The sequence below is a fragment of the Hippocampus comes genome, unplaced genomic scaffold (assembly GCF_001891065.2).
Source record: "Hippocampus comes isolate QL1 unplaced genomic scaffold, H_comes_QL1_v1.1 scaffold57, whole genome shotgun sequence".
Taxonomy (NCBI): domain Eukaryota; kingdom Metazoa; phylum Chordata; class Actinopteri; order Syngnathiformes; family Syngnathidae; genus Hippocampus; species Hippocampus comes.
In genome coordinates this window covers 2,321,708-2,342,414 of record NW_017805039.1, presented here as the reverse complement: position 1 = coordinate 2,342,414, position 20,707 = coordinate 2,321,708, and the positions used below count along the sequence as shown (strand labels likewise).

Below are 20,707 nucleotides of genomic sequence, written 5' to 3'. Positions count from 1 at the left end.
TGGGGGGGGTGGGGGGGGCAGTGGGAGACTGATGAAGTGAGTCCAAAGGGGGATTCGGAATGGAAACTAGTGGAGGGTAACACTTTATTCTTCATTGCGCTATTGACCTGTGCGCATGTGTGTGTGTATGTGTGTGCGTGTGTGTGCGCATGTGTGTGATGCAGGTTTAGCAGCTGTGAAAAGTTCTGCTGAGACAAAGCCCGTCTGACAGCAGTCACACACACACACACACACACACACACACACACACACACACACACACACACACACACACACACACACACACACACACACACACACGCGGCCTCCTGCTGCCATTTGAGCAGATGTTTGCTTTGGCCTTGACTGGATTTCACATTGACGACTTTTCCATAAGAAGGGTCCCTCCCCAACCCTGGTCGCTTCAGCTCGCACAAGCGCTGCGGTTTTGGCAGACATATCAAACTGATCCTGATTGGCCAGACATGCAAACCTAAGCAAAGTCTGATTTTTCTTTTTTTTCCCTCCACGGCACTGACGCTCATATTTCACATCTCCCCTTTTTTCACTTGACTCGCCAAACCTTTTTGAACCCATTTGTTCACGATGCTGGGGTTAAATCGGGGGCAAGAAGTACGTCAGTCGTAACTGAATGAAATACAGTAACATGAATACACATCCTGGACAGCAGCAGAGTTCAAAGCGGGGTGGACGTCTGCCTCAAAGGTTTGGCTTGAAACACAGAGATCAAGAAATAGCGTACGGAATGGTAGATCAATGCACAAACTGGTCTTGGTACTCATAAGCATGATCATTGATGGACCGCTGGAAATATTTCATGTATTAGGTGCAAAGGAGTTTCAAGATGACAAACAAGATAGGGGAGGTAGGTAAGGAAGACAAAGTAGTTAGGAATGGAAATCAAAGTAGGTAGGGAAGTAGAGAGGTAGGGAGGTTGATCAATTGGTTGGTCGGCAAAGAAGTAAAAATAGGTCGATATGGATCCTAAGATAGGGAGGTAGCTAAGGACGTTCAGGTAAGTTGGTAGCTAGGTCAGTCAGTTGGGAGACAAAGAGGAACGTTAAAATGGGTCGGTATGGATATGAAGATATTGGTAGCTAGCGAAGGAAGTTGAGGAAGGCAGGTCGATAAGAGTTAAAGTAAAAACGCAACAGTAGGGTAAAGTCAAGTATGGTAAGGAATGGGGCAGTGGAGGGGTGGTGGTTGACTGGTTCGCGCGTCAGGGTTTGTTTCCAGCTCCGGCCTTCCTGTGTGGAGTTTGCATGCTCTCCCCGTGCCTGCGTGGGTTTTCTCCGGGTACTCCGGTTTCCTCCCACATTCCAAAAACATGCATGGCAGGCTGATCGAACACTCGAAATTGTCCCGAGGTGTGAGTGTGAGAGCGGATGTTTGTTCGTCTCTGTGTGCCCTGCAACTGGCTGGCAACTGGTTCAGGGTGTCCCCCGTCTACTTCCCGAAGACAGCTGGGACAGGCTCCGGCACGCCCCGCGACCCTTTTGAGGATAAAACGGATCAGAAAATGGATGGATGGACGGATGGATGGTGAGAATTGGTCGCTAGGCAGGTAGGGATAGTCGGTAGGGTAGGTCAGAGGTAGTTCAAGTAAGGACGGTAGCTATGGAAGGTAAGGTAGGCTTGAATTTGGATGCAAGGAGAAGCTCCGAGTTGTAGCTCAGCTCATCGAAAGGGGAAAAAAAAAATCTTTAACTTCCTCTGCGTCTGAGACGGATGAAGTTACATTCTGCATCCTTCTCTCCTCACTGCCGTTCCGTCAGGTTTGGTTTTCTGCATTCTCTCTCCGGGCCTCAACACACATATTGACATTCATCTCGCAAGCCAAGGGAGCTTGTCTGCTTTATCGAATGCAAAGTCACTGTTTGCATCGAAGAAGCCCAGCGTTCACCAACAGTCTTTTTTTTTTTCTTTTTTTCAATTCATACCTTGGCCATCCATGCAAAAGGCGCACCTGTGCTGAAATGACCCTCTTCAGACAAGAACAATCGACAAAACTGAGGAAGCAGGTTCTGAGTAGACAAGCAGGATATATAGCGAGCCATTGTTCAGAAGGAAGTTAAGATGTTGCATGTAGGCAAGGTAGTTTCTTCGGGAAAGAGGTTAAACGTAGGCCCTGTTTGTTGTCTGGTCAATAAAGTTAACGTTTGCAAGGAAGTTAATGTATGTTTGGTCTGTCAGGTTGGTAGCTAAGGATGTTACGATGGGCAGCTAAGGAAGATTAGGGAAGGCCAGTTGGTGCCGTGAGGAAAGGTAAGGTTAGTGGGTCCGAGGTTAGTTAGGTTGAAAGTGAAGTTATTATATTGTATCAACGGCAACAGGTGAGGAACGGGATTATTGCGCACACTGCCATCTAGTGGAAAAGCATTTCATTGTTCTGCCTGGCACTATATTCCCTTATTTGGAGGAACGAATTACTTTTCAGACCATTGTTACATAGTAACCTGACATATGATAAGCTGTCCACTTAGTAACTGCTGTCCCTGAAAGGGTTCATGACACAATGGTTGGGAATCCAACATCCAATAGGGCAACATTTTGGCCCTAAAATGTCCCCCAGAAAGGCAAAAAAATCCCCTCAATAAAACATTGGACATCACTGGTGGTGCCACACAAAGACAGAAAGACAAGAACACGCAGACAAAATGCTCGGAAAATGTCCCGATGTGACAAAACGTGACATCACCTCCGCTTCCATCTGTCCACAAAAGTACGGGTGGTCTCGTCCTGCCCGCCGTAATAAAAACTTTTTTACCGTCATGTTAAACTGGAGGGACGAACGCCGTAAACTGACGGTCGTCAGGGGGCCAAGGGAGACTCATTTGCATCACAGTGCACGCACAGGCAGCAAAAAAAGACACTTGCTTTAACTGCGTGTCGACGACAGCGCGCGCTTTCACACACGCTGACAACGATCGGTTAAACAATGCAGCAGAGTGTGATGGAAATGCGAGTTGCTGTCGCTCTTTTTCAGTCTCTTTCCTGTTGGTTGTCGCGGTAACCACTAGCGTCTGACCTTTGGCGAACGACGCCCTTGGGAACGTACGCCCGGTGTGGACGCGTGTTGTGGCACTCGCTGATGTACAACAACAACAACAACAACAACTAATCAATACAACTATTACACTACTGTGGATTTTATGTTGAAAATCTGGCGAAATTCTTTGAAAGTCTTTCAAGCTCAGGGAACCACGTCGGGTTACTTGAGAGGGTGAAGGACCAACTATCCATCCATTTTCTGATCCACTATCCTCACAAGGGTCGCGGGGCGTGCTGGAGCCTATGCCAGCTGTTGTCGGGCAGTAGGCGGGGGACACCCTGAACCGCTTGCCAGCCAATCGTAGGGCACAGAGAGACGAACACCCATCCGCGCTCACACTCACACCGAGGGACACTTTCGAGTGTTCAATCAGCCTGCCATGCATAGTTTTGGAATGTGGGAGGAAACCGGATTAACCAGAGAAAACCCACGCAGGCCAGGGGAGAACATGCAAACTCCACACAGGGAGGCCGGAGCTGGAATTGAACCCGATACCTTATATATTGTGAATATTGTGAATGTTATCAGTAAACAATCATTGTGCGCTGCAGCTTTCTTGTATTTAAAAAGAAAAAAAAAAGTAGGATTTTTTTTAAAACACGCTGTTTCCAAAATGCAGTCGCATGCTGTCACGGAGGAACTTCAGCTGTTTGCTGACGCGGAGTTTTCAGCTTTGTTTTTTTTTTTTTTTTTTTTTTTTTTGGAAGCCGGGGGTTTTAAAGCAAAAGCAGCTGGAGGCTTTAAAAAAAAAAAAAATCTACTCGACAGCACTTTGCTCACAACGCAAACATCTTCACAGAAATTGTGCCGGGATCACTTTGGTGAGATCCACTGCAAAAAGCGACAACCAAACAAAATGACTTATCTTGCGGCTTACTTTTGACAGCCACAAACGCGAGCGTCAATATGCAGCGGTTCACTGAATGCCCTAAATTTCGAAATATGTACTTATTTTACTTTCACTTCAGTAAATCGTTTCAATCAGTCTTTTACCCGAGTCTTATTCAAGGCAAGTCCTTCCACTTAAGTACAAAACGTGAGTACGAATGCCACCTCTGACCAAAGTACATACAGGATGCGCCGAAACATTTCCTCAAACCCTCGCCCTTTAACGCTAATATCAATTAGCCGGCCTTGTTGACGGTGCACCTTAAAAAAAAAAAAAAAGCCCGGTGAGCATTTAGATTGCTTTGACCCCGACGCTCTCGTCTCTAATCAGCCCTTTGCTGCTATTGATCGCAAAGACCAGGCCCTCGCATCACCAAAGACCCGGAAAGCCCTTTTGTTTGTCTTATTTATGACTAAGCTAGTTAGCACGTGGGGCTGAGAGAGACATTATTGGTTGCTTGCGAAACAATAGAACGTGTCACTTTTCATCCAACCCTAAATCCTTTTTTTTAAAATAATGATAACCTGTCACCTGATAAGATGTCCACTGTAGTAACCTCTGTCCCTGAAAAGGTTAATAAAGTACAGTTGTACCTGCATGAGTTAAATTCCTTTCCTAAAAATTGCAATAGTAGAGCGTCTCGCCACTAATTCTCACTTGGAAAAAAAAATGGCACTTTCACTTCTTTATTATTATTTACCGTTCAATTCACATTGGGTGCAGGTTATTTTGATTACCGCCCCCCCCCCTTCCCTTAATCGATTCTTTTCACTCGCTTCCTGCTCGGGCTCTCCTTTCTCCCGGCCGGTTTTTCTCTTGGTATTCTGCCGCCGCTCCCCTTCAGCTCCCGGCCTCTTATCTAAATCTCCATTCCGAGTCAGTCCGATAATGCGGGTCGCTTGCCAATGACAGACCTAAAAGGCATCCAGGGAGCTAAAGGGAGAGGTGCAGTCGTGACGGTTGACTGGCGGACGGGCGGACGGACGGGTGGACGGACGGCCGCGTGGTTAAAAAAAAAAAAAAGCTTGCAGACATAATAAGCAGCTTGATATGAAAGTGAGCGTACATCTGTTGTTTTGCTATTTCAAGAGCCACGGGCTGCGAGAGATCAGCGGCAAATACTCGCCAGATGCCCAAGTGTTGGAATAAAGCCACATGTGCCCCCCCCCTTTACTTTTGCAAAAATATTCTTTTGTAACTCGCACAAAATTGATAAGAAAAGGATGAAAATGAGCTTTGCGGACTTCCAGTAAGAAAGATAATTAATGAAAAAAAAATTTCAAATTGTGCTGCAATTGCAATTTTTCTGTCATATTCAATATCATCAGTCAATTTGTCATTAAAAAAAAAAAATCAAGACAAAGGTTGAAGTGGCTTCATCACTTTTGGCAAGGAATATGATTTTTTTTTAACTTCAAAAAAATGTCGGATTTTCGAATAATTTGCAGCTAATTTCCTACATTGTGAAATTCTCATGGGTGGCAGGATTACATAAAAAATGTGTTCTGATACAGTTTACGAGTCTTCTTACGAGTTTTTGTCTGGTTGCTATCTTTAATGCGGCAAAGGGCTCAATTCAACAAGCGACCTCTTAGAAACCGCACATTACAAATACAATACTGCAAAATACAACAATGTCTCCCGAATGAAACTGCGACTTTCTGTCTGATGGTGGAACCGTGCAAAATGCTGACTGACTCGAAGTGGCCGGGGAGGGGGGACGGGTCGGGGACCCGGGGAGGTAAAATGTGTTGTGTTCAAGGACACTCCGACGAAAGGTTGTTGACACCGACCGGTCACCTTTGATATGATTGCATCCCTGTTTCGCAGGGGAGTCGGTTCTTGGCAACGAAGTCCTGCTTTGCGTTAAAGTCACACTTGAGTCGGGAAAATTTGCATGAGAAGTCTGGCAATTCACTTTCGGCTCAGGTCAGGTTGCAAGTTATCGACCACAAGTCTCAGGAGTAAAAGTGTGTAGTGTGGCTCGCGCGGTGTCAAGGCGATCGATATCGACTGGACTTTCTCGCTTTGTCTCAGCATCAGCCGATTCACACTTAATGATTAAAATCATGAAAAAGAGTCATTAGGGTGGACATGCTCTTTTTCAGGGATGGTCTCAATCTTGCCTCCCATCTAGGCAGTCGGGGCGGTACAAATATCGATATCTCATCATCATCTCTTCTGGCACCGTATTAATATGTTAAATGGAAACGGAGCAGTCTGACCCTGCAAATATCCTTGTCTGTCAAGTTGAAGTTTTGTTGTCCCCTGAGAGTCTCAATCATCCCTCCCGTCAAGACGTTTTGGCCAAAATACCAATTTAAAACTGAAATCTGTTATCACCTGAGCAGTATTTCACAAGCTGCAATTTTCACAGGATCCGTCTTGTGATATCGTGAGCAAATTAGAGCGATATTGTGACAATTGCGAGCGACTTTTTTTTTCCTGCGCTTCCCAGCCTTAATGGACTCTCAATAAAACGTTTACCGGCAACTATGGTATCAGGCCGGTCCTCCCACCGCGCTGACAAAAATACGTCTACACAACACCGTTGACTCTTTTTCTCCTCCGAGTGTTCCGAATTGATCAACACCCCGGGTGTCTCTGCGAGCCCACATGTTTTATTTTTAGTCGTCTCTCTTTCCACCCTCGCATCTCCCAGTGTGCCTTCATCCATCCATCCATCCATGTCGCTGTGCGAGTGCTACCACATCCACACTCTTAATGTACCTTAAAAGCCTGATTGGATTTCTTTGTCCTCATGTAGGTAATACAATGTGCGGTCTGTGTGTGTGTGTGTGTGTGTGTGTGTGTGTGTGTGTGTGTGTGTGTGTGTGTGTGTGTGTAATGTGATGCAGGCTTTTAATTCAAGCAAGGAGATGGAGTCAGCAGGTGGAGGTCACGACCCCTGCTGGAGGACACACTTGTAACCTGACAGGAAATTGATTTGGAGGTAAAGTCGAAGAACACACCAGGCGGGAAAGCTGCTGGACTGTGTGATTGCTGCATTGGCGTGTGTGTGTGTGTGTGTGTGTGTGTGTGTGTGTGTGTTTGTGTGTTGAATCAGAAAGATAGCAAAATGGAAAGTGGTAAGGGGAAATAAAAGAGCATCCACCTGAGAAAATCATCAATAAAGTAAATGGTTCAGGTGGTTGTCACCATTCTCTCATTTAAAAAAAAAAAAACGACTCGGCGCTAAAACTTCTTTTTTACACTCGTATGTGCTCTCATAATGCAACTTCAAAATGTCACTCGAGTCACGATGGCTTGAATGAACAAAGAACCTCAAAAAGTCAAAATGTCATTCGTTCACTCGCCTGTGAACCGAACAACCGAGGCCACATATCAAGATCCCCACTTTCGATTTGACGTTTTTTTTCTTAGCAACTTTAGCGGCCATTTTTCTTTTTCCTCTAGGCAGACGCTTTCAAACTAACTCTGTACTGAATGCCGTTAGTGTACCTCATGAAATATCCGGTAACTTCAGTTCGAGTTAAAAGAGGGGACGGGCGCAACGCTCGCGTCCTGACGAGATTGCTTTTGCGCTGATGGTCGACGCAGCGCCGCCCTCCTGCCAGATCGATGCGGTCAGAATGAAGTGGTGGCCGTAATCAATTAGCTTTATCGCCGCCAGAAGCGGGGGTGGGAAAAAAAAACACATCAAGAACCTCAGGCTGTGTTCAGAATCCACTATTTAGTGAGTCACCATTTTGTAATGCTGCTGGAAAGTGTAATGACTGTCGTGCGCTTAACCCACAATGGATGTCTCTTCGTGACCGAGTAATGCTCACTAAAAATATCAAATACATCCCGTGATGCATTGCGCTGATCGGGAAAAATGATTGATTTCAAAATCGATGGTATCATCTGAGATTCAACACAAGACAAAAATTCATGAGTTGCGCAGCAAAAATAGCTTTGATATCAGGTGAGCAACACTGGAAAGGATGTGTGCTGTGCCACATTTCACGTTCAAAATAAAAAGTCCTGGATGGCTCCGTTTCTTTAGGACGTAACGCAAGTCAAGAAGGAGCCGGAATCACAACAGAATGTTGCTGTATGTTAAGAGGTCATAGCTACAGAAAGAAGAAACAAAGATAAGATCAGGAATGTTAGATGAACGCCCTTGGCATTTTATTTATTGAATTGGCTCATTAATCGGTGAGTGGAACTTTATTTTGGCAAATTTCCCCCCAAAAATCCATAGCTGAGATTTGGGGCTAAACTCTGCCAAGCATTGCGATAATCTGTGAGTAATTGACACCGGATTAAAAAAAAAAATAATAACAATAATAATTGCAAATAGATGCCACAAGATGGCAGTAAAGCACGAGTTGTTTTTATGAGACAGCGGGGTAGAAGTCGGGAATGAGTGAATGATTCTGAACACGGTCGTTAAGTTTATCGCTAATCACTCTAGAGGACATTTTAGTGACGTATATATCACACTGTGTAAAAATGGTGCTATAGGGCTCACTGAGTCAACGCAGCCTCACGCTTTCGCTGAATGCTTCGTTAGATACAAAGTAAAAATTCCAAATAACACTCGTGTAGGCTCCGTAAATGGTTTACGTTGCCATTTTGGGCCAAATCCCCCACCACCAACATCACCGTATCGGTCTCGATTTGTTTTTCTAAACACAGAAAAATACACGCTCACATCGAAATGCACACCACACACACACACACACACACACACACACACACACACACACACACACACACACACACAATCCCTCAAGCATCAGCCATGGAATTGAAAAATCTCTTCAGAGAAATAATGGAGCTGTGGCCACCCCGCAGCATTAATGTGATAGTTTGTGTGCCTTTGTGTGTGCGTGTGTGTGTGTGTGTGTGTGTGTGTGTGTGTGTGTGTGCGTGCGTGAGATTTTGTCATCATCCTCAAGGTGGGAAATGGAACTGTGTGCTCCCAGATTGAACATGCTGGTTCCAAACTACCAGAGCCGTGATTGGCTGCTTAAACTTATTCTCTCTTCCCCTGTTGTGCCTTAAGATAAGAGTTTCATTCATTCCATGAGCACAGTCTTAACTCAAAAAACGTTATGTCAATTCACCTTTTCCCAGTGAACTAAATAGAAATGCCAATAATTCATTCCAGCCCCCCCTCCCCCCATAAAAAAAACAACACCATTTTTTTGCAATGTGCTTCCTAATACAAAACAATTGCACTCCATCACACTTTATAAAAATGTTGTATAATGACATCATTCAATATAATGTAAAGAATTAAAAACTCTGGGTACATTTTTCAATTCATATTGTGCTGTTGCTTCTCGTGTGTGTGTGTGTGTGTGTGTGTGTGTGTGTGTGTGTGTGTGTGTGTGTGTGTGTGTGTGTGTGTGTGTGCGTGTGTGCATCTTGGCCTGCTGGAGGCAGTATAACAGAAATTGAGATTGAGCCGCACACAAGGAAGAGTTTCATGATTGACTCAGTAAGCTGCAGTGACAATTTTTTTTTGGGGGGGGGGCAAAGGATAAAGCATATAGGCCTGTGAGTAGTGTTACATTGTAGTATCATTTTTATTGTTTATGTCCAAATATCTCTTGCTTGAAAAGGTTTATAAACATCAGGACAATGACACTATTTGTTAGCTGTAGTGTTTTGCAAAGCAATGTCGCCGTTTTAAATCCAAACATATCATTCGATGTCTTTTATCATCATTCACTTGTTTTCCTCCTCTCTCATCACGATATCAAACTAGATTTTTAATCAACTTTGTCGTGAACTGTATCGTCTACGACTGCATATAAATCTCCCTCAAAGTTATGAGAGAGTGGCGAATGAGCGACTGATTCCGAATACGGGCAAAGTTTGCGCAGTGGTCATAGTGGCGAGTTGCTAAAGAGCTTAGCGGCTGGTGAAGTAAAGAGGATTGTCATGGGGGGCTGCTTTGTATGCCGAGATATTATTATGCGCATAGATGAGCACATGAATGAGGCCTGATTTGTGTGTGTAGGGGGGGTAGAGATTTTCCATGACTATCAGACTTTGGGACGGGTTCCAATGCATAGATTGATAGATGAATGGATAAATAGGTAAAGGGGTTATAGTGCCAACTGTTTCTTTGGCATGCAAAGACAGCCTGCTCATGTGTTTCTATGCAGTCGGAAAAAATGAGTTGAGAGAAGGATTTTAAAAAGGATGAATATTTTTGGCGACGGTTTCAAGTTAGGGTTATGCTTTCAGTAGGGTCTCAAGTTGGGGTGAGGGTTTCCAATTATGGTGAGGGTTTTGGGTTAAGGTTGTGGTTTTAAAGTAGAGTTTTAAAACAGAGTTATGGGTTGAAGTTGAGTTTTAGGGTTTCAAGCTAGGCTTAGATGAGGGTTAGGCTTCAAATTCGGGTTTGAAACTAATGTGAGGGTTACAATTTAGGGAGGGTTAGGGAGGTAAACCAGGATTAACAGTTTCAAAGTTTGAAGTCGGGATTCAGGTTTTAAATTGGGTGGTCGGGTTCGAAAGTTTCAAGAAAGGTTTAGCAAGGCAAAGCAAGACAGATATTCATTGAGGAAGAGCATTTCATACACAAGGTAACTCAATGTGTTTCACATTTAAAATGATTCAAAAACAAAAACATTTCAAAACAACCTAAAGTCAGGATTAGGGTTTCAAGTTCCAAGTTTCAAGGTTTTAAATTAGGGTTATGTTTCAGGTTAGGGTCAGTACAAAGTATTGAAGTCGGGGTTAGTCTTTCAAATGTTTCACTGGTTATTATTTGGGGTTTTGTGCCAAGGTTTGGGTTTTCACTGCAGGGTTATGGTATAAAAGTCAGGTTTCCAGAAAGGGCTAAGATGTCTGGGTTGGGGTTTCAACCTAGTAAAATATGGTTTCAAGACAGTGTTGGCGGTTTCAAATGAGGATTTTGAATCAGGGTCACGCTACTGTCAGATGAAACGCGAGTTGTATCTTCGATGTAGTTCGCTTGGACCGGTGGGAATGCCCACTGGAACCGTCCAGTGGGCAGTGGACGTTTGACGCGACAAATGTGTTTATTCAAACGATTCACTGAGATTTGCTAATTTGAATTTTAAACTTTTTCCAGCCTGGATTAATACAGCTGTACATTTTGTAGAATTTGATACAATCCAAGAAGGCTCCTTCCAAATCAGGCATTTAGAGTTTCTTTTTTTTTTTTTGTTCCAGCCATCTCCAGCCAGACGGCAAAAAAAATAAAACTTATTTGACCACATGCTGCTATTTTAAAACCGTAGAACTGCAAGACTTCACATCGGGAAGTAGTAAAAGAAATATATAAAAATAGAGGTTCTTCTGTCTGGAGAGAGCGTAGGAGCGCGTCTGAGCATGAATAATAGGCACTAAACAGCACACTGAGTCAGGTGAGGATGAGAGGGAAAAGTAGGAGGAAGAGGAGGAGGATGAAGAGGAGGAAGGATGCACAACTAATAGTCACTAAACACCACAGTGAGTCGGGTGAGGATGAGAGGAAGAGGAGGAGGGGAAGAAGTAGGACGCAGATGAAGGATGTACACTTAGCAGGTGATGCTAAAAATAAAGCAACTTGATGACGGACGATGTGTTTGTTTTCATATTTATTTAAGGCTTTATGTCTTGTGCAAATCCGACGCGGCCATGCCGTTAAGAGCGCAAAAGCGGGTAGAACCCGATGCTGGTCATTTCGTAGACAAGCACAGACCAGCATAGCAGCAAGTGGGAGCCTTGCGCCGCTGTGGGAGTGGACACAGGTGACTTTGATGCTAACTCGCTATCAGTTCCTGTTGCTTTTAAAGATCAGTGTTTATCGGGGTATCAGATTCATATTGGTGTGCGATTCGTGTTAGCATATTTGATTCACATTACTTGTCTGATTCATATTAGCAACTTCATATACGTTGCACATTGTGTGTACAAGACAACTCAATTAACGGTACTTTTTAACGATATATGTTAGCGGATGTGACTCTACGGCAGTTTAGCAACGCTACATTATAAAAGTACCAAAACTACTATAATTTTTCCTCCCTAAGTATCAGTATTTGTAACAAAAGCTAGATGTGATTCCACAGTTGCTTCGCATCACAAAACTGTAGTAGTGTTGCTGTAATTCTTACTGTTTCTTCAAGGATCCGTGTTTACAAACGTTGGCGTAAGTGATTCTTGAGTAGTTCAGCAAAGATAGACTTTAGTTAATCCTTATTGTTGCTTTTAGAACCAGTATTTATTGACGTTAGCTTGTGGGAGAAATGTTAGCGTATGTGATTCCAAAGAAGCATAACAAGTCCAACAATGAAGAAAATCTTCAAGTAATGCCATGTTTTTTTCAGTAATGTATTTCTAATATGCACAGATGATGTCGACACAACGATCATACACGCACACGCTCGCATACACTCACACACATCAAACACACGCGTTCCGACAGCTTGAAAGCTTCGCCATGAGTGTCATGGCTGTCATTAGCTAAAAGGCCCGAGGCTGGAGTGCGACCAGAATAATTATTCTGATTATAGTCCCCCAACTGAGCTCTATCCAAACAAATTATGCTCCCGCGGATTAAAATCTGCCGTTTCTAAATGGAGACCCTGGAATTGATGACATCATCAGCCTCTGCCTTGACCACGGGAAATTCGTCCCCATTCGTGGACCTTTTTTTTTTTTTTCCCCTCTCCTGCATTTGCTTCCACCGTCCTTCCACAAAATGTCTGTGACACTTGGTCTTGGAAAAACTTAAATGAGTTCTACAGATCCTTAGATCCTTTTCGATGGACTTTTCAAGTCATAATTCCAGAAAACGTACAGTCTGCTCCCAGTATGTTGCCCATAGCAATTAATCCACTCATTTTTTTGTCTGATTTTGTAATTCCCAATTTCAGCTGTCTATCACTATTATACTGTTTGTATCGAATTAAATATTTTGGTTATATTCCTGCTACTTTTGGCCAATTGAAAAACAAACATTTTGAATTTTTTGTTATTTGCTGGATGGATTCAGACAATTTTTGTAAAATGGGATGCAATCTCGACTCACCACTTTAAAATGTGTTTTTTTTTTAAATGTTTGTTTGAATCTGCGGGCTGTAGAAAGACTGGACTTTTTCGCGGTGCCTTGACATATGACACTCATGTTGTCGCAAGTCATCTTTCGTCACTGAAGTGAAGGCAAATGAAATTAATCTGTTCCTCGCTCTCCCAAAACACCCAATTTATTTGTAACATGTTTTTTTCCTGATTACGAATGCACCCAAAAGTATTTTACTTAAAGACACACAGTAATATTTGCTATCCACAAAACCTGCAAACATAGAAAAAGCGAGCGCGAAACATAACTGTACCTAATGATTCGTCCTTTCTTGTTCTTCCTCCGCGGGGGTTTCTGGCAATTAGTAAACCAGCTTCCTGGTGCATTAGCGCCACCAACTGATATTGTCCTTCGACCGCAAGGAAACCAAAGTGAAAAAGGGTAGTGAAATCGATTTACTTTAAATTGAGTGCATTTGATGTAGCAGGGCGCTGAATAGTCCAACCGCTACTTTTATTGCTAAATTATCGCTCCTATTGTTCTCCAATTAAATCCAAACATACCGATTTTCAACCCCTTCTTCCTTTCACTGTCTGTCTTGAGCACTGGTCTGATCTCACTCACCACTCGAGGAAGAAAATAGATTTGGTGGAACAGAATCAATACAAAATATGTTCATGTTCTGAGGGATGCGGCTGTGCATACGGCATCAAACACCAGCGTGACGCCAGTCGACACACCACTGGAAAAAAAAAAAAAAGAATCGATCGGCTTTAATTCATGAATCGCACACTATTATGGTATTGACACGGTGGTCTCGGCGTCTTTCGCAACGGAATCGATTGCGGCCACTTTATCATCCCACCGTTCCGAAGCATCGCCACTTTATTTGTACTTGTATCACATAAAGTAGTTGCCCCCTTTTCGAGGAAGGCAACCGAGTGTATGGCACTCGCTGGCGATTCCATAAATGCAGTCACACATTTTTCAAGCTACAAGTTATCGCTTACCGGGCGAAATATGAGGTTTGAGCCAGCTTTAGATAGGCTTAAAAAAAGAAGTGCAAAAGTCACTTATGCACTTTATTTATTGAATGGAATAAGCACCCAAATGCAAAATTAAAAACTAGGGCCTCACCGATATGGATTTTTTTTTTTTTTAGGCCATTGCTGATTACCATATTTCGCAAAATAAAATTGCAATAACATATTAATTAGCCAATTAATGAAGAAAAATATTGAATTAATGAAATAACTTTTTTTTTTGCTCCTTTCATGCCTACAAAAAATAGATATGAATTACAGACTTGGCATTTTCGATGCATTTGTTGTATTTAATTCCGATTTACAATTTATACATTTCATCATAATTATGGTCAGCATTCTCTTATCCGGACGGAGGAAACTCGGTTCAGCCGCCTCTATTTGGGATCTTATTTTTTCAGTCGCAACCCACAGTCGGTGACCGTAACATCACTGACATTTGCTCATAACATCGTTTGCTGTAAGCGAAGGGTGAAATTTGTTTACAACTAGAAATCGGATGTGAAAAGAAAATATTTTGGGGGCATATATCACCCAGTAAGACTTAATGATAAAAAAGTGTTCTTTAGATATAAAATGGAATATCTGAAATGACATTTTCATTGTTGAGTCTGCCAAGCGGCGCACGAAGCGTCTCGAATTCAGTCACGGACGCACATGAATTAAATATACTTGTGTTACGTTTCAGCATCCGCACTCATGCGCGAATAGGCGGCGTGCGCTTGTTTTGACACACGATACACGCCAGCCGACAGCGACACCGACAACAATTTAAAAGTCTATAACCGGTTCTCCGCTGGTGCACCGTCAGCCTGCTGCTGCTGCCGCTACTTTGCTCATTCAGTTTTGTTGTTTTTTTTCCCACTGCAAATTACTACCAGCAGAGGTTTGACAGCCCGTTGTTATTTTTAGACGTACGTGCACAGTCTCCCGCTAATGTTTTTTATTTATGGCGACAAGTGAACAAGACGAAGACGTATTGTACTCTTTCAAGGCAAAAGGTTAAATCTCTTCTTCTTCTCTCCACAGGCTGATTGCCGAGTAGCGAGGACTTTCATTGGATGCGACGCCAGTAATGAGCTAAAGGTGGGCGCTGCCAGTTTTTGACCCTTCCACTGTTTGTGCGAGCGAGTGCGGCTTGATTCAAAAGGCCTGTGAATTGACGTTGACGCGGCTCGCCTGCTTAGCATTCCGCTAAACGTGCTTCCTCCCCTCACACGGAGGGCGAGTCAAAGTGACGGCTGAAAGGAGGCCATTTTTCCCCTTTTTTTTTCTTCTTTTTTTTTTAAGCCAAAGCATGCAGTGTGAATTTGCTCTAGTAGCCATTTGGAGGGATTTCTAAAAATTCGCCATATAATGCAGATGTGATCATCTGAGGTACATTTTATTTATTATTTTTTTAATTCAGTCACTGAAGCCTGTTTCACTTGACAACATGGAATTTGGTGTTTATCCTTTTTCGGCCCCACAAAAAAAGTCTCATGTGAATCGCTTTGGTTATTGGGTGTGAGAAGATAACAGCAGAAAGTATTGATGACTTGTCATTAAAAAATATTTGTTTTCATTTCAGGCCCCTTACATGATGAACTTTAAAGGCTGTTCTAATTTTGTAGCAATTGGGGCAACATTTCTAGAGCAAGTTAAGCTTGTAAACATCCAAAATGTCTGCTTTCAACCAAAATAGCAGACTTCCGGTGTGTTTTCCGGCATGGATTTATGAAACTCATTTATAGATTTTAGACTGATAAGACACATGAATGATCTTCAGGAGTTGAATTTTCTTTACACTCTTCATTCCTTTTCACTTTTTGCAACATCCACCTTCCTGTCACGCTTTATCGGAAAATTAAATGGTTGGCTGGCCTACAGCAACGTCTTCAAGAGCACTTGTGGGAAAACATTTGATGTGATCACATGTTCAAAAAAAAAAAAAAAAGAATAAAAATAAGGCATTTGCCCTCTGGCCACGCCTTCTCAAAGACATGCATATCGCACCCGGCATAACCCCTTTAAGCATCCACCCCTTCCTCCCAATGGCCTGCAAGCGTTGAATAGATTAAAAAGGTAGATCCAATCGATCCCGAGAGCGCTTATCAGCAGCTGGCAGGCTGACGAGCCGATCTCAGAGTAAAATGTTCTAAGTCTTCAAAATTCAGGCAGAGGAAAAAAAAGAAAAGACAAAGGACGTTCACAACTGTTCAAAACTTTGGCTCATGACTCCAAAATGTCAAAATGATCATTTTGACATTTCTTTCAATGGGCAGTTCTTGTATTGGAGCTTTAATGGTGCACCTCATCAAGTGATTGATGAGTTGATACTCAAATCTGAGCGTGTCGCCGTTCTCTGCGCCACGTCTATATATTTTGAAAAAGTGACAGTGACGGGTGTCTGGCAGTTGTGATAAGCAGCAGGTATTAGCCAGCGAGGGTGGAGATTCACACAAAAACAGCAGCAGGCCGAGTTTTAATGCCCTTTACTCCTATTGATTAGCCTGCGGGGCTGACTGATGGGCAGCGAGATACAGGAGAGCACACATCAATAAAAAGCCGCGGCTAGCTTTTTAAAGGCGCGCCGACACACAAAAGGAGAATAAATTACACTTTGGTCCGCTCGGCTGCAAAAGCTGTTTGGTGCCTAAAAACCCAGAAAAGCTATCTCAACATTGTGGGGGCTGCAAACACTTTAAAAATGTGACTTAACTTTCAAAAAAATAAAAAAAAAATCTCATTTTGAGAGGTAAGGCTGCATTTGTGGAAGGTTTCATTGAGATGTTGATCTTTTTTTATTCAAACTTTGACAGTCAAACCAAGCAATACTTATTTGAGAAAACACACATATGTCATAAATACGCATCGGAATAAAATGGAAAAATGGATTGGAAATCAAAATTGCACAAAATTGGCCTAACTGTGCACAAACGGAGGCAAATAATAAATCCCCTTTAATCCGCTCGATTTTAGTTTTATCACACTCAAATTCCTGAGATTAAAGGAATCAGATCGTCTAATTCAGCTGATTAAGGTGTTTTTGGTCACATGATGCGGCTGACTGATTTAAATATGCATTCATTGTGCCGGCCAGAGCAGCTAAAGATTATTTTTGGATGTCACGATCACGTGACATGTTCACAATACTCGGTTTTGAGTGATTGACCATATGTTTTTTTTTTTCTTTTTTCTTTTTTTTTCTTGTGCGTGTAGTTTGCAGTGTGTAAAGTATCTTGTAAGGTGAGGATAATAAGAGTATTACAAAGAGCGAATGGAGTGAAATTGCTTTTCCGGAACTCGGGAGGACGCGAGGTACAGCGAGTGATCCTGCGATACGAGATGAAACGTTAGTAGCACAAAAGTCACATGGCGCGCACACACGATCATGTTCTGACCCGGAATTGGCGCTTCTGTTGCTTCTTTAAAAGACTTTCCGCAGGAAATGGTTTGGTTGTATGGGAATGAAGCAAGATGGTGGTGTGATTTTATGGGATTGGATTAGATTGCCTTCGGGTGTACCCAATAAATTGGGTGCAGATTTTGAATAGGAAATCAAGAGTTTTTTTCTGACCTGCATCCATGACAAAATGGAAAAAGATATTAATTAAAAAAAAAGACATTTAATGATAAGGTTGGTCACATATAAACCATATGTTCATCTACATTTTAATATCTTGACGATGGGTTGAATCGATTAGTCAACTAGTCGACATGCGCACGTTACTAGTCCATGTTGGCGTTGTAGTTTCAATCTATTTTTTCCTGACAAAATATGGCTACGGGAAAACGTTGTTTAGGGGAAAAAAATGATGTGATTGATTAATCGAGTTCAACTTCACTTTGATCGCACTACAGTCTTCAATATTGACAAAAGAGACAACCAAAAAAACAAAAAAAAAATGTTTCATATAATTTGCATTTCGACCAAATTAGTTAAAAATGAATACGTGAACTATTCGGTCGATTATTTGCACATATTGGCTATTAAAGTGAAACTGATAACGACACAACAGAAATAAAACTAAAGTACACATGACAAAGTCAAATATATTTCTATCCATTCTCCTGACAGTTCCACACATTTACAGCAAAGTTGTGCTCCTTTCGGCCATCAAGCAATGTCGTCACACATTTTCACCCACTGCCGCGTTACTCCTATGCGTTATTACTTTTTTTTTTCTATTTCTGTTGTTTTTCATCAAATCACACGTCAATTCCCCGGAAGCAGCATTGGGGATAAGGACGCCTTTTGCGGGTGGAGGCGGTGGAAAGGGGGAGAACGCGTATGGAGGCGGGGAATATCGAGATAGAAGAATACACACACAGACAACAAATGTAAGCCCCTGAGGATTAAGTCACTGAGGGAAAGAATGGAGCCGGGGAGGGGGGCGGGGGGGATTTCCATGCAGCATTGCCGTTTCCTTTTTTGAGATCTCACTCATGTTTCAAATTTAATATCTTTACTCTGCAGTTCGCCGAGGCGCATGATTGGCCGAGCCGGACGACAATTCCTCTATTCTCTCTCTCACTTTCCTCCTTCCTTCGTTCCGTCCCCACCTGCCTTCAACGTGGGGCACTAATAAGACGGATTGATGCAATAGCTGCCACTTGGGCCACTGTATTGAAACAGATCAGACAGCAATTTAGACAGATTTAAATGAAATGCCTTTAATGCGGCTAAGAGCAAAGTTAACGCCCCCTTGTGGCGTGGAAGACCGCTGAACTTGGACATGTTCGGAGTTTAATTTCCCTTTGCCATCTCTTCATGCGCTGAGTCAGCCGTTCTTCTGCTGTGTCATCACAGGCACTGAGACACAAACACGCAGAAGTAGAAATATTTGATTTTCCTCATGTCTAGCCTCTTTTTGGTCGTCATTTGGTTTCTCTCTGCGGCCGATTGTCCCCCAAAAGAATCCCAAGCATTTTATTTTTTTCTTTAGGCTTAAATCGTTTCCAGACGTTTTCCCTTTGGGCAAAACACACACACACACACACGCACACACACGCACACACACAAACATGCACACAGAAAGCCTTGGTTTTGCACTGAATCTTTATCTCACAAACACACACACACACACACACACACACACACACACACACACGCAGAGAGATGTCCTTAAGGGACACAGGGAGCTAAAGTTGATTTCTTCTCAACACACTTGTGTTAGTGTGGTTTGTCTGAACTGTTTGGTCTGCTTGCTTCTCCAACGTGAATTAAAGGAAGCCGAGGGAGCAGCAGTAACCTCGTCCGCGACCTCCTCGTAACTACAAATATTTTTTACGAAAATGTGAAAGTCTTCAGCGTTTTGTTTTTTGTTGGTTTTTTTTTTTTGGAGGCAAGGACCAGACTTAGGTTCAGTGGCCCGGCACTGTAAATTATTTTTTTCTTCCTTTTAAACCAAAATATGAGTTGGAAACTAACCCTGTCTTTGAACCTTAATTCTAAACCCCGATTGGACACCTTAAGCCTAATTTTACATCAAAAATAAAGAATATGCGAGAGGCTGGAAAAAAAATCTGCTGCATGTGAATATTAATATTCACTTTGCGGGGTGTATTGTAATGTAGTGCAGCAGTCAATTATTGTGTCATTTCAACTATGAGGCAGTAATTGCCATTCCAGACACTACTGAGCTGTGACAGAAAAGAGGAACGAAAGAACAAAAGTCGGATGAATGGAGAAATATGCTGCGGAGGTGAAGGAATGAGGAGTATTAATTAAGATGCCAGTTAATTGAGGGTGCCCTCCGAGTTTCTATTTGAGTCAATAACGACCGCGGCTGTGACATTAGCGCCGACGAACGCCCTCTTTTTTTTCCTCACTTTCTAAATTGAACATCGGAGATTAGCGCACGGTAATTAAAAGGGCTAAATGGTGGAGAAAGTCGTTAAAGTGCGCCGAAAGCGTCGGTCAACGGTCTAATCGGAGGCAGCTTTGTTTCGCCTCCGGCTTCGACGCATCTCATTTGGGCGGCCGTTGAAGACTTTTGGATTCCACAAAGAGGACAAATCGGGTGGAGAAACAGCTCGGGAAACATATTAAAATTTTTGTCATGGGGTAATTGGAAGAGAACTTTCATTGTTTTAAATGATGTCAAAATAATTGAAAACATGAAGCCTCTCTCCCTCTCTCTCTCTCATATAGTTGAGTCACGATCATGATGCTCCCTTAAAACAAAAACAAACAAACATGCTTTTCAAATGTCTCCAATTAATTGTTCTCGGGCGGCGAAATAATGTACCATAAACTGCACGTCACTGCGGCACAATAAGCGAGAAAAAAAAGGCACGAAACAGTTTTCCAAACAAAACAGAAAATGAAAATACGTTTTGACCGAAGTGAGATGAAGTCAGATGAGTCATTTTTCACTGAGGATAAAGAATACTTTCTGGGAGCACTGCTATATTTACCTCTGTCTGTCGATGCTAGATTTGTTAGCCTGTCAATGGCGTTTTGAATTGTGTTTTAGCATTAAGCTAACATGCAAAGAAAGTTATCTGCCATGGCGAAGACAAGATAGCCTTTATTTTTCAAGAAACAGTGCGCAATATTCTGAGTATATGATACCACAAAAATACAGTTTGAGTTTAACCCATCCGTGACGATTGTAACTCGAAACACTTGTATCTCGAAACAAATAAAAAATAATTCCGTTTGTCACCCTGTATCAACTGAATGGCCTTTGTGCTGCTCCTTCCGGTGCCACTTGGGGGCAGTAGAAAACGGACAGACGGAT

The 20,707-nt window shown here is 42.6% G+C and overlaps 1 protein-coding gene and 1 long non-coding RNA gene across 3 annotated transcripts in view; one reads left to right on the top strand and one right to left on the bottom strand.

Moving 5' to 3' along the window:
* Positions 1-20,707, top strand: part of cdh11 (cadherin 11, type 2, OB-cadherin (osteoblast)) — a 74,462-nt gene that overhangs the window by 21,173 nt on the left and 32,582 nt on the right. The window contains exons 2-3 of one of the 2 annotated variants that reach the window (XM_019864354.1): positions 6,800-6,894; positions 15,009-15,065. The gene's annotated coding sequence lies outside the window, so the exon portion shown is untranslated. The remainder of the gene's footprint in view (positions 1-6,799; positions 6,895-15,008; positions 15,066-20,707) is intronic. The other variant, XM_019864355.1, reaches the window with a different exon arrangement.
* LOC109512535 (uncharacterized) overlaps positions 1-20,707 on the bottom strand; it is a 131,010-nt gene that overhangs the window by 94,517 nt on the left and 15,786 nt on the right. The gene's annotated exons all lie outside the window — the stretch shown is intronic.